The following is a 15,480-nucleotide window of genomic DNA, read 5'->3' on the forward strand; positions in this document are numbered from 1 at the left end:
AAGTTCTGCCTGAACTTAATCATCTCTCTGATCTTAATATAACGTAATAGAAGTGGAAGAATAATTTCCTTATTTAATGGAGACTGAGTGATATTTTTATAATTGTTAATATTTTGTTATCCTACCCTGTTTGCAAAACCCTCCTAGAAGTTTTAAAATATTTTTCTACCACTGATTTTGCTCATTTCCATATGGGAGACATAGATTTATTTTTCCATGTTTTGAAATGAGCTGGAGTGAACCTGGCTGTTTATTTTTCTACTTAGATAGTGCCTTGCCATGCCAAGACAATTTTGAGCACCAGACTCATCAATTAATATCAGCACCACTCTGGGAATGGTGTTTGCTAAGAAACTGTTGCTACAGAACAAGCAAATTGAGAACAAAACATTGGGCCAAATGCTAGAAGCAGCAGAGGGGAGTCTGTATCTATGGATCCTGGCCCAGGGAGCACAGACGGGGAAGTGCTGTCTCCCTGGCACACTCCCTTATCCTGTAGAAATCCTTCCACAAGTCTTGAGCCCCATATATGGGTAGGAGGGATCAGGCTGGGATGCCATTCACACACCATATGTGTTCTTTGTTCTCCATGTGCAAACCAGCAGAGGTTAATGCTGATTCAATTAGGTCTGTCAAAACCTGCCTTGAAAGGGATCAGCAATGTTTTGAGGTGGTCCCTACTGGGGTGTGAGAGTCTGCGGCAGGATAGGAGGGCTAAACCCACTACCCCTTTGGCTATGGTGGGGGGACAACTTATCTTCTACCACTTGAATCGAAGCATTCTAAGGGCTATTGCTGCACAGGGGGTAACGGGGGCAATAGCATTTGTTGCCATCTACAGAATGAATGGCTATTTTTTTAATTTCAAAGACGGAAGGTGATTTACAGTGATCAGAATGCCAAGAAATATTTTATCACATTTCTTACCACTTTCAATTTGCTCAGACCTTGGTCTTAACATCTTGACAGCTTCCTCCTACATGTACCGAGGAAATAGTAGTCTGCCACTTGAGTTTAATACAAGCTCAAAATACACGATTAATCCATGATAGGGGATGGAGGACAGGGCTATGTATGTATGTACGGATATACACACACATGTAAAGTGGAACAGAGAAAAATGGATCCACCTTAAATGAACAACATAGCTCAATTAACTGAAGAAAGAAAGAAAGAAAGAAAGAAAGAAAGAAAGAAAGAAAGAAAGAAAGAAAGAAAGAAAGAAAAAGAAATATGCAAAATGTCATAGAGAACATTTACATTCAAACCTAGCACCTTTAGCTTGCATTGCCAGCACTTAGGGCTTGATTCTCCTCCCATTCAAGTCAATGGAGAAACTTCCATTGTCTTTAATGATGTAGATCTGTCCGTACACAGAAAACAACCCAAAGTGAGTCATAACTTGGCACAAAGCACTTTGTCCATTGAGCAGAACACAAAAATACAAAGTCTTCAAAATAAGCATGCTTATATGACGGTTCAACCCATTTTCTCAAGCTAACAGCTATTGTAGAAACTTTCCATGAGGTAAATGTAATCTGAATATAGGCTTGAGCTACCCATTATCATTCTTTACCTTTTCCATGGACACCATTACTGTATTTCTCAGCACTCCACTGCTAGTGTTACTGATCTTCTGCAACAGATTCTCCTGGTCTTTGTAAGTGACAATCCAAAGTGTTCCCCTTATGTCGCCAGTATTAGAGACTATGAAGGCAACATATATACTGACCTCTGAGGCATGAGTAGACTGTTGACACAACAGTCCTCCTCTATGCTACTAATTATTATTTAGTAGTATTTGTATCATACGAGACCCAGCCAAGATCAGGATCCCATTTTGCTAGACACTCTACAGCAGGGGTGGCCAACCTGAGCCTGAGAAGGAGCCAGAATTTACCAATGTACATTGCCAAAGAGCCTCAGTAATACATCAGCAGCCCCCCATCAGCTCCACCCAGCGCCTCCCACCCACCGTCAGCCCTGCCGATCAGCGCCCACGCCACCCAATCAGCTGTTTTGTGGTGTGCAGGAGGCTTGGAGGGGGTAGGGGGAGGAGCAAGGGCATAGCAGGCTCAGGGGAGGGTGTGGGAAGGAGTGGAGTGGGGGCAGGGCCTGTGGCAGAAGCAGGGTTTGAGCAGTGAGCACCTCCTGGCACATTGGAAAGTTGGCACCTGTAGCTCCAGCCCCGGAGTCGGTGCCTATATAAGGAGCCGCATATTAACTTCTGAAGAGCCACATATGGCTCCGGAGCCACAAGGTGGCCACCCCTGCTCTACAGACACACAATCTATACCTGGGAGAGTTTGCGATGTAAATATACAAGACAGAAAAAGGGTGAAAGGGAAACAGAGGCACGGGGGAGGTTATGTGACTCACCCAAGATCACACAGTGGGGCAGTAGCAGAGCTGGAAATAAAAGCCAAGTCCCCTAACGCCAAGTCCAGTGCCCTATGCCTTGCACCACACTGGTTCTCTAAACCATCTTTTGAACCAATGCTCTGGGTGCTCTGCACTATTAGTGATGGCTGCCTTGTTGCTTTAACATCATGCACTGTGCACTTTCCAGTCATCTCTAATATTTTCTCATGAAAGGGAATCCTTCTCCCTGCCAGAATGTAAAAACTATTATCAGGCATGCCATTGACCAACCCCTGCCCAGATGCTGCAGTGTGGTTTCAAACTGTATGTCAGCTGTTCTTTTTGCTGCCCACCATGCAGCCAACATGTTCATCTGGCCATATGGAAGATCTATGGGAAAAAAGAAAAGCTACTTGTGCATAAGTATTGAAAGTCAGACTAATACAGTCTTTAAGATTTAATGGGTACTCAAGCTGGTTTACAAATAATCTGTTTTGTAGGCATTATTTGATCTAAGTCTTTCTTTATGGAACAGGAATAATACAAAAGAAAGCTCAAAGATTCCAAAACCAGTTTTTTTCTGAAAGCAAAAACCTCCTTGTTCCATTCAAATAAAAGGGTTTTAATTTAAGGAGAACCAAGCCTTTCTACACACTGTACCTTTGCCTCCTCCCTTGATTGCCTGTATTCTAATTATGGACCCTGGGACCAAATCTGCAAACCTTGGTGCCTAATTATGCCCATGTGACAGGGCCAATTTCAGTAACTCTGGGCCCCCTGTGCATTAATTCAACCCAGCTCCCCCACTGCAAGGCCTAACATTCAGTCTAAGAACTTCTTCTCTCCCAGCTGCCCCCAGCTGCTATTCCCAGCTGCTGGGAAGGGCCCTGTTCCACAAAGGTGGAGATGTGGGACAGATAATACATCCTGCCCAGGTGACATATATATATATATATATATATATATATATATTGGTGTGACTTAGGGGGAACAAAGATGGAGATTTCTTGTTAAACAAAAAGAAGGGGAGAGTTTGTGATGTGTCTCCCAGCCAGTGCTGTGGTGAGGGGGAGATATAAAGATGACTTGAGTTGTATCGCTGTTGCAGATTATTGCATGGGATTGCAACATTGTTAGGGCCATAGTATTTTAAGTTTATGTCTCACTGTGGCTACGGATTGTTTGCAACTCCAGTGGGGAGTGGGTACAACAACTTCTTCAGGAACCAAAAACAGTGGAAGTGATTAAAGCAAATCACTCAGGTAGTTACACTTTCCAGAGAGGTACTGCTGCCTAGGAAGGGTTGCACATACTGGATTGTCCAGAGACCATCAGACAAAGAAAGAATTTGGGGATAAAAAGCTGGGTTAACACTGACTCTGGCCTTCTTGCTGATCCACAAATGGACAGGATCATCTGTCCAAGGTGGGGGGGCATCCTTTGAGGAAGAGGTGAAAGGACTTTGACCTGCTAGGGCCCTATAAGACTGATGGGTGACCACTGGGTGAGCTTTTGGCATACTTATAGGAACTTTCATTGTTTTAATATGTTTTTCTGCAATGCTTTTACCTTAAGAATACATGTGCTTGCTTAGAAAGAGCGGTGTGATAACTTGTAACTGCTGGCAATACACCGTTAATAGCCCTCGGAGAGAAAGCAATGCAACCACGCTAGCCTTTAGGCAAACTGTCTTGCTAGGGATATCACAGTGTAAAGAAAGGAGCTATGCAACCATAAAACCCTGGTCAGAAGGCAGAAAGACGTGCATGTCTGCCCAAGGGAGGTGACGGCTGGGAGCTGGAAATCTTAACTGGATGCCTCAAAGGACCACGGAGAGGGAATGCAGGTGCACTTACCCTGAAATTGTGACAATCATCGCTGGGCTGTCAGTGCCCGAGAAGGAGCTCATACTCTGGAGCAAGCAGCCAGGCTGGGCTACCACACAAGCATTTAATCTTTCCCTTGGCGGGATGGGCTCACATGACCTAACACCAGGCTGCAGAGGCAGATTTGGCAGCATTGTGTAAAATGTCTCGGCCACATATAATGAACGTGCTTCTAAACCAGACAATTGCATGTCGAAAACACACCCTCTGTATACAACGTGTGTGTGTGATTGTGTGTGTGTGTACAAAAAGTGTTCATATGTGTAAGCACTTGTTTGCATATACAGTTACCTGTTTTGCATGTGCAACTATTAGCGTGTGCGTGGCTGTCTTGGACCTAACTTGGACTCAGATGTTTCAAAATTTGGCCCTGTATCCACTGTCAGACTGTTGTCACTTTCTGTTTTGTGTGGCATTTGTAAGACAGTAGCTAATGGGGTGGGAGTGTAGGGGGAATCCTGGCTAAGATAAATCTCAGTGATATTTACTTGGTCTTCCTTATGTAAAATAGTGTAAAAATGGAGCAGTAAAATATTGTAAAACTTGAGCTGATACTTCTACTAATGCAAAGTGGCAGTTTTTAAATAGGGTTGCCGCCATTTGTCACTTTCAATCATAGACTGCTGATAGTGGTACTTAGAAGGACTTAATAGTCTTAAGAAAACAAATAGAGACCCTCCCCCTCCTGAAACAGAAAAACAGACACGGATTGAGGCTTGGATTGTCATGCCTTGAGATACATCAAGTGCACCACATGGCGCTGTCTGTGCACTTCCTTTTCATCCTACTCAAGTGAAACTGACAACTTGTCAAGTCTCTCATTTTGTTCACTTAGCGTCCTGCTCTGTTCTTTGGCTTTCTTGCCTTTTCTTAAGTGCTGTCCACCGTTTTTTCACTAGTCTTTCAAAAAGAACGGTGCCACTTTTTGTTTTAATCGCCTCTATTTGTGTGATACAGTTTTAAGAATCTAAAAATAAATTTTTTCTCCTGCGAATAATATTTAGCACTTCGGTAGCACCTCTACTTGTTCAAAGCACTGAATAGATGGTAGTTAATTATTCCTCACTCAGGTAGATGTGGTATTATTTCAGTTTTACAGATAGGGAAACCAAGGCAGAGAGGTGGAGTGACTTGCCCAGGGCCATACTTGAAGTAAGTGGTGGATCCATGGTAGAAGTCTGGAGTTCCTGACTCATGTGACCACAGTGTCAATCCGGTTATTTCACTTGACTATTGTCCTCTATAGATCTGGTCCATCTTCCAGACTGTGTTTCTTCACTTTCTTTGCTGAATTTTGTTTACCTCCTCTCCTGTGCATCAGTGGATGGATGATATGCACAGCTCTGGTAGCAGTCTTTGGTTTTGTTACGTTTTCCATCAGCAAAGAGCAAACCACATAATTTTCAGTCATTGTCATTGAAGTTAATGGAACTACATGGAGTTACATGAGCCTTTCTTCTTACATGTAATCCTCATCGTGATAAGAAGATGCTGAGCTGCACATTGTCCTCTTGGGTTTATGCCTACTATTAAACAGGAGTGGTTTGATGGGCATTCAGCAGAACTCTCATTAACGCAGGAGGGAGTTCACCTGTACACCCTCTCCCACTCTTCACATTTTATCTTGTGCTGACAGACATGACATTCTACGCACCATGTTGTGCCAGATCAAGCTCTGTTATACAATGTCCCCTGGGAACGAGAGGAAGTGACAAATGTAACAGCTAATAAAGGTTGTTTTCTGTATGCTAGATTCTCTTCACAGATTTTATTTAAGGTGATGAGGCTCTGATCTGCATGGAAGAACCTGCACTGGGCAAAACCTAGGCATGTTGTCCTGATAGTCATTTGTCAATTTCCTCTGCAATTCTGTTCAAAATCACTATGAAATAACTTTGCCCATTGAAGACAAAGTCAAACACCACCAGTAATTGCTATCTGGAAAACTGCATAATTTTGTTATATATTAATTTCAAGTCTCATGAACAAGAGCTTATTATCTAGTACAGTTTGGGGATGTAGACATTAGATCCTCTGCCAGTGTAAATCAGCATAGTTCAAGTAAAATCAATGGAGAATCTGGCCCATTTTTGGAATATTTCATACATAGACTCTGCCGTAATACATTTGGATTCGCTCACAGGCTGTTTTTCTTTATTTCCTGTGCTCAATACACAACACATTTGGAGCAGAATCTTGGCATCTTTCATACAGGTACAATTCCCTTTGACTGAACTCAATACAATGAGTCGCATCTGTGTTAGGAATGTAGGGTTAAGCCCTCAAAACTACCAATAGTTTCAGATCGAAGAATTACATTAGAAATAAAGTAATAAGGGTGAGTTTTCAAAGCTACCTAAAGGATTTGGACACTCCGTTTCTATTAAAATTAACGGGAATTGAGCATCCAACCCAATCAAGTGAGATTGAAAATCCCAGCTTTATTTTTTTAAGTAACATATAGATGCACATGTTTATACTTTTAATGTTTTTGGGCAACTGTGTTTGACTGGAAGAAAAAACTATAATGGAATATAGTATTAAAGTACTAATTAATATATTGTACTAATCGGTCATACTTTTTAGAGCAATGCAAACAGTTTAATGCTAGTTTTGCTTCACCACCTCCTGCGCCTTCCCTAATTAAGATCCTAATCCAACAAAGCACATAAGAACACATTTAACACTAAGGTTATTCCATGGCGATCAGTGGGATGATGCATACATTTAAAGTTAAGCACAGGCTTAGGTTCTATGCTGAAGTGAGGCTTCGTTGGAACTAACATGATGTTTGCTATCATCACAGTTTACTTGTGTGTTCAACTCTTTCCCCCACCATGTGTCTGTCTTTTCTATCAAGACTGTTAACCCTTTGGGGCAGGTTGTCTGCTACTTGATATTTGTATAGTGCCTAGCACAATAGGGCCCTGTTTCTGTCTAATCCTTAGGCCCGACCCTAATAAACTTGATTCATAATAATTCAAAGAATATGAAATTTTAGTTATATGGGCCAGACCTCCAACTGGTGCAAATAGACATTGCTCCATGATCGGATCCATAAATACTCTGTTAATCATATTAATATTTTTATGATGTAGCCACACACAAAAATTGAAAAGTAAGACCCTGCTCTTGCAAATACTTTTACATGTGAGTAAATTTACACATCTGAGAGTCCTATTTAACTAAATGGGACACCTACATGTATGAAGTTACTCCCAGATGTAAGCATTTGCATGACTGAGGCTTAAGTCTGCCTATTTCAAACAATAAAACTTATTCCAATGATCAATATTTGTCTTTAAATAGTGACACTTACACACTTTATCACTTCACATGTTCGGAGAGAAAAATGTAGAAAGTGTAAAAAGCATTGAGCTTTTAAATGGAAGGAAAGAGAAATATTACAAACGAATGAAATCAAAGATCATTAAAGTCTTTGGGGGAGATTTTCAAAAACCCAAATGGCAGTTCGGTGCCTAACTCCCATTGACCTTCCAAGGGAATTAGATGTTTAACTGCCATTTGTGCTTTAGAAAATCTTCCCCTTTATCATTAGGAAGTTTCAGTTAAAAGTTTAGAGGTACAATTTAAAGAACGTTTCACCTTGAATCAAAAGGTAAAGATGCAGATTTTTATACTGAAGCCAAACTGTATCTAACAGACAAAATAGGAGTGAGAGAGAGAGAGAGAGAAATCCAGGAGGTGGAGTCAGATAAGGAAAAACGATTAAGTTCTTGCATTAAAGTAGTTAAGCTGTCATCTTAAGCTCACTTTATCAGAGTTATTGCTGCTTATTCATAAGAGCACTAAGCAACAGATGTTCACCTGGCCAAGCAAGCCTGTTGAAAGGAAGATGTACATATGCTGAAGGGAATGAAGCGTGATCTGATTCTTAGAAAGAAAGGTTCTTGTTTCCTGGTATTTGTTAAAGCTTAATAAAGAGAGTAGGAAAAGGGAAAAAAGGAAGAAGTGGATGGAAGGAATAGAAAGAGACAAAGTAAAAGAGAGCAAAGATAAATGAAGCCAAGGTGAAATTATAAACTCAGGGACATTTCTTGAGCAGCAGTAAAAAGCATAAAGAACACAGATTGCAAAAGAAACAAGTTAGTTTAAAAAGCACAAAGTAGGAAAAAGGGGAAAGAAATTTTCCAGCTACCTCCATGATATGTGTCAAGTTAGCAGAGTAAATCATAGAATCATAGAACTGGAAGGGACCTAGAGAGGTCATCTTGTCCAGTCCTCTGCACTCATGGCAGGACTAAGTATTATCTAGACCATTCCTGACAGGTGTTTGTCTAATCTGATCTTAAAAATCTCCAATGATGGAGATTCCACAACCTCCCTAGGCAATTTATTCCAGTGCTTAATCACCCTGACAGTTAGGAAGTTTTTCCTAATGTCCAACCTAAACCTCCCTTGTTGCAATTTAAGCCCATTGCTTCTTGTCCTATCCTCAGAGGGTAAGAAAAACAATTTTTCTTCCTCCTTCTTGTAACAACCTTTTACATACTTGAAAACTGTAACATATCCCCTCTCAGTCTTTTCTTTTCCAGACTAAACAAACCTATTTTTTTTCAATCTTCCCTCATAGGTCATGTTTTCTAGACCTTTAATCATTTTTGTTGCTCTTCTCTGGACTCTCTCCAGTTTGTCCAAATCCTTCCGAAAATGTGGCTCCCAGAATACTCCAGTTGCAGCCTAATCAGCGGAAGAATTACTTCTCATGTCTTGCTTCCAATATTTCTGCTAATACATCCCAGAATGATGTTCGCTTTTTTTGCAACAGCGTTACACTGTTGACTCATATTTAGCTTGTGAACCACTAAGACCCCCAGATCACTTTCCACAGTACTTCTTCCTAGGCAATCACTTCCCATTTTGTATGTGTGCAACTGATTGTTCCTTCCTAAGGGGAGTACTTTGCCTTTGTCCTTATTGAATTTCATCCTATTTACTTCAGACCATATCTCCAGTTTGTCCAGATCATTTTGAATTTTAATCCTATCCTCCAAAGCACTTGCAACCCCTATCAGCTTGGTATCATCTGCAAACTTTATAAGTATGCCATTATCTAAATGCAAACAACATTGATTCTTTTCTACTTCCTAATTCCCCCCTCCCCCCTTATGTGTTTAACTTAACAAACTGACTTAGGACTTAAGCACAATTGTGCCTTTTGTCTCTCTTTTTCCTGACTGAGGACATTTGGTGGTGGTCAGCCTTTAAGATTCAATCCAGGGTATCAAACAAAGGTAACACAAGAGTCATAAAATTTGGCAGTCATTCTGAGGGTACTTGGGACATGTGTCCTATTTATCATCTGAAAGGTTACACTGAATGACTTATGGATGTACTTAGCATGAACATGACTTGGTGGAATGGTGACATTAGAACTCTTACCCGATCTCAACCCATCTCTTGACTTTGCAAACGCAGGGAGAAACTCAATTCCTTTCTCTGTGGCTATGAAAGGCTGTTTGGCACCAGAATGGGTGTGGTTCCTCTGAGAAAGGGAGAAGACCAGATGAAGGGAGGCTGTACCCATCTATGCAATGTGCGGCCCTGCTGCACGTGAGTTCCCAGCAAAACAGTTCACAGAAAGCAGGACGGAATGGAGCTGTGAGGGTTTAGGAGAGAGGATTCACAGCTGTGGGCCTCTTTCCATTCTTCTCCACCCGGCCCCGCAGATGGGGGAAGGCTTCATTTGCTCCCATTTACTTTTGCCTGGCGCCCAGCTGGCTATTCAAGCCAGCCAAAATATTAAGGATTTGGCCCATAATCTAGGAAAGACACAACAGCCATGTTTGCTCTCTGAATATTGTTAAATGAAAAAGGTCTATTATGCTCTGCTTGGATGATATTGCATCGTCAGTCCTGAAAGCAATTGCTTCCCAAATCGTTACATTGTGAGAATCCTATTAAAACACAATAAGCCAATGCGCAAGTTATCTACAACTGGATAGTCGCCCGATTGGGTCCCTTTGTACTTAACACACTGGGTGACAACAATAGAGCATAACACGTGGCACCCTGTCCTGAATGCACTAGCCATGTAATTGGACATTTCTTCTGAGGGAAAGATTGCTAATCATTGAGTGAGAGTTTGAGGAAGGACTGAGTATTTGGCTAAAGGACAGGAAATGGTCTTCCTGAATTATTTTTGCAACTAGAGCAAGAATGCTGAAAGAGCATTTGAAGCTGATTTGTAAGACAGATGTTAAACAGACTAGCAGCACCCCAGTATCCCTCTAATACTTATCTCATGTACCAAATATATTTTCTTAGCCTCAGTAATGATACTGCAGTACTTAGAACTATATACATAGTATCCTGAATGATTTGTCATGCAAAGGAACATGCAAATATTTGTGCCACTAATAATATTTTACATTGACAGAGGGCCAAATAGTGCCATATAGATGCAGCCCCTTGCTGGAGGTTTAGAATCAGACCACCCCCAGGGGGAGACAGTCCCTCCCCAAGCAGCCACAGGCACAGGTGGTATTCCACAAGCTGCATCACCCTTTGGGTGCACCATGGTCTAGTTGACAGAGTCCTGGACTGGGAATCAGAAATCTGGATTCCATCCCTAGCTCTCCCATTGACCTGCTGTGTGACTTCTGGCAAGTTACCTCACCTCTCTGTGCCTCTATTTACCCCGTCACCCTTTGTCTGTCTTACTGTTTAGATTATAAGCTCTTTGGGGAAGGACTGATGCTTACTATGTGTTTGTACAGCACATAGCACAATGGGGCCCTGATCTCAGTCAGGGTCTCTTGGCAATACTCTAATAATAAATAATAATAAAACATAGTTAATAACCATTCACAGAACAGAGGGAGGGAATCCAGTTGGCAAGGACTTTAGGGAAAACCACCTACAGAGAGGAACATGCGACCTTTAATGTCCACACGGAGCTGGCCGGACTTCTTTTATTAAGGAACTGACTGAACGGAACTCAATTTACCTTTTTTAGAAATTTAAAGGGGCCGAGCCACCCCTGCTGGGATTTGAACCTGGGATTTCAAGTCAGCTAGATACCACGTTCAGAAAGTGATGCTTACACCATTAAGCCTCAAAAGTGGGACTTCTCGAGTTTGCAAATAAAAAAGCTTTGTTTATTCCACGTGGCTGCCAATCTCATGTGCACCACATCCACTTATTCTAACAATCAATTATCAAAATTTGTAGGGGACATCATCATCGTGTATGAAAAACTGTAGGAAATGTAATGGGAATTAGTGCACAAATGAAACAATGTGTATTCCTCTTCTTCCCAGTTAGATTCAGCACAGTTCATAGCAAAATCCTGCACAGATTTCAAGATATGGCACCTCTGAAAGATACAGTATTTGTTAGCTGTGGAATCGTGTCAAAATATTACTTGATATGTCCTGCTGGGAATATTACCCTGTATCTAATCAGTTTTAGGGCAATAAAAATAGATTGTTAAGCAAGAGCTAAAACAAAAGTGCAAATAGTCTCTGGAAAGGTGGTTGCATAAATGACAATGTGGAGTTCTCTATTTATTTTCTCCCTCAATATCTTCCTTATCAGTTTTTGTTCACTTTACAGCCCAAAAGATTATTTTCCTAATTGTCAGCTCTGCCCTGTTATTCTGGGATTGGAAAATCCAGCCGTACCCCTTACCAGCATCATCAGTTGCAAAGATTCCACTGTCAGAATTCCACTAAGAACGGTGTTGATTTGTGAGCCAGGAGAGAATCCAGTTTGCTCTCATGTAGATATGCTGGGCTCCGCACTGCTCACCGCAGTATAAACTTGTTTTTGTCAGAAAAGTAAGCGGAGCCATTACCCAAAATACACAGAGGGCAGCTAATGATAACATTACTTTGTATGTAGGTTGCTTTAGATATGTTGAGTAAAGGGCTCTGTTATTACAAGGTGGCTAACCCCTAAGCACACTGTATGAGGACTACTTATTGGAATAGAAAGACGATGGGTCAAGTCCTCAGCTGGTGTAAATTGCCCCAGCTCCATTTTTAACTTCGGTGGAGCTCCTCCAATTTACACCTGCTGAGCAACTGGCTTGGAATGCTGAAGCCAAGAGAATCCATGATCATTAATGAATCCAGGAGCAGCCAATCCTGCTCCTGTATTCATTAATACAGGAATACAGGAGCAGGTCCAGTCCTGCAAATGCTGCATCCTGAGTACAGTGTTTATTGTAGTGAATAGTCCCTCTCACGTTAGTGGTCTACTCAGTGGACTGAGACCTTTAGTATTCTATCTGTCACAGATTAGATTACTGTACTGGCCCTCATAGTTCTGATCAGAGAGTATTTTATAAAACTCAGCGCTATAATTATTTGCTGAGCTCATGCACTCTATGTTTTAAGGTAACAAGACAAACAGAAAAAGTTGGCAATAAAAGACAGCTTTAAAAGCCACACTAGCACATTGAACAGTGACTAGTACTTTCAGCGTGCTCTTCCAGGACCTGATCCAAAGTCCATTGAAGCCAATGGAAAACTCAGTGTTACAGATGAAAAAATTCCAAGAGCTTAAGGGCCAACTTTTAAAAAGCAAGGTCTATTTGGACACACACAAATATCTGTACAATTGCACATTTACGTGGGCCTACTGTTACCATTACTGCATGTGCACATTGAGAATTTGTGTTTACCAATGGCCTGTGAGAGGCCTGGCTTGCCATTTGCACGTGGATATAGTGTACCTTATTGCAATTGAGGTGTGCAAGTGGGCTTGCAATTTCTTTGAGAATGCCCTAAAATGACTTGCCCAACAGCATAGTGGGGAACAGATCTCAGAAGTTCTTACCTCTCAGTTCTGTACTGGAGATCTAGGCCTCATCACTTCCCATCAGTTTTGAATGAAGAAGTCCTCCCTACCTTTCTCTTTCAGCTGCTATGTTTATAACTTTGATGGCAATGAATCACTGTCCCCAATAGTGTCAGGGAAGGGAAACAGGCTGGAGGAAGAGGAGGCTACCATGGTATATGAATTCTCTGAGTAGTTTCCTTCGTGATGTCTTTTCAAAAGCTTGTGCATAATCCCAATCGTCTCCAGGTTCTTCCCTTCCTACTGACTAGTGCAGTTAGCGTTGGCTGGTTCTCTGACCCCCACCACTCCTTCTTCCTTTGAATTAACTAACTCCTTTGCCCCAACCCCCCAGCTAGCTTCATATCATCACTATATTCCTGCACATTTCTTCCTCAAAGCCCATTTATATGTAAAGTGAACAAAATCAAACCTAACAATGAGCCTTCCTCATGTAATTCCACTCTTCACCCTCTCCCCTTTGACCTGAATCATTTCCATTGACGAATGCCTTCTGTCTTTGATATCCACACCAGCTCTTTATCCACTGATGTAGCTCATCCTAAAACCTGCCTATTGACCTTAAGAAGTAATCTTTTGTGAGATACTATATCAAAAAGGTTCCTTGAGGTCCAGATAAATTACATCCACGTCTGTCCCCTGTCAATCAGTTTGTGACTTTCTACAAAAATTCCAGCAGATTTGTTAGGCACGGCCTCCTTTGTGCACCTACTGTTGCTATCCTTCATAAAATCAGAAGCCTCTAGGTCTTTTCACCTCCCATTCAGTCCCTGATTAATGTTTTTATTCTCCTTCCAACTTCTAAGGTCAAGCATGCAGGCATGTAGTCTCCTGGATCTTCCCTAGATATACTTTTTGAACTACAGACAGGGCCCCATGTATTCCATGATTCTGATACTGTGGAATATGCCAGAAAATCCATCTCTTACTGCAGAACTGTGTTTCAGACTCAAAGCTTTCATGTTATGTTCCTAGACCTCATGGCTGGCCAAATAACCTTGAAAAAATTAACTGAGCATCAACCAATATTTTCCTGACTCTGCAGGGAGGCTGAAACGATAGCTCTGAGAAATGTGGACTACCCCATTCATTTCAATAAGGCGTTAACTCTGACACTTAAAGATGACTATTTAATTTCTAACATTAATCATTCTGCTGCTGATCAATTTAACAGAAACATCCAGTCAGTGCATTTACTCCACAATCTCAAACTGCCTCTCATGCCTCCCCAGGGGCCAAAATCTCCAAAGCCTTCTGCTACACAACTGCAAAAGTCTCTACTTTCCACAGGACAACTTCTATGAGACATTTTCAGTACAAAATTCTACAAAGTAGAGCGCAAACGTGGAGGAGACTGCATAAGCTAAATTGATTTCAATATCAAAATAAATAATACCCATTGAATTCTTCATTAAGGTATTTAATTAAATAAACCTCCATTTAAATGTATCTGCCACTGAATTCCAGGCTGTCACAAGGAACTTGGCATAGAATTTAGGTCTAGCTTGTTGCTCAATACATGCAGCCTTAAATATAAATGTTGCATTAAGAAGTAAAATTCTAACCTTGCTTAGATTTGAACCAGTAGTCGAAAAGTGAAAGGTTTGGGGCCAGATTCTCAGCTGGTGGAAATCAGTGTAGCTTCATTGAGGTCATAGAATATGAACTTAACCTCTCACACTTAGGGATGGATGCTACATGGCACAGTTGAGACATTATGGAGTGATCAGTGTGTGGAAAACTCTCACAACTCTTCTATCTATTCTCTGTCCACAGCCAGAGGGCTTCAATTTCCTGAGCTGACAATCCATCATCTTCTCCACAAGCACTAAATTAAGCCAAATCATGTTTATAAGAAATCTCTTTAGAAAAGTATGACACATCAATGAACTGAAGAAATGGTCATCCAATGTCTGTATTCAAAGCCCCATATAATCCACAACAAATTGACCTACATTCTGTGGCAAGACAGATCCTGTAAAGTCAGTAGAGCAATACTGATTTACACCAGCAGCAGATCTGGCCTATATCCTAGTATCAGCCTGCTCAGCCACTCTCCCCCAAAAAGATTTCTTAAACATGTCTGCTTAAGGTTATCCTATCTTTCATGCTGCTTTCTACAGAAACTAGGCTGAGTCCCATCTGATCAAGCAGTTTTGCAAGTCTTCAGATATTCTAATTTCTTGATCACTTGTTCTGGCATGATCCTGATTTCCTTCAGTGTTTCTTTTTCTTCCCTGGGGAAATTTGTGCCTGTTTCTAACATCTGTCCCCCACCATCCTCCTTTGAGAGCATCAAGGCAAGGAATTCATTTAATATTTCAAGCAATGTCTACATATCCTTTCAATAAATTATCTTTGCCATTTCTTAGAGGCCTTTCTGTCTCCTTCACTGACCTCTTTTTCC

Source organism: Trachemys scripta, chromosome 3 (genome assembly GCF_013100865.1).
Source record: "Trachemys scripta elegans isolate TJP31775 chromosome 3, CAS_Tse_1.0, whole genome shotgun sequence".
Classification (NCBI taxonomy): domain Eukaryota; kingdom Metazoa; phylum Chordata; order Testudines; family Emydidae; genus Trachemys; species Trachemys scripta.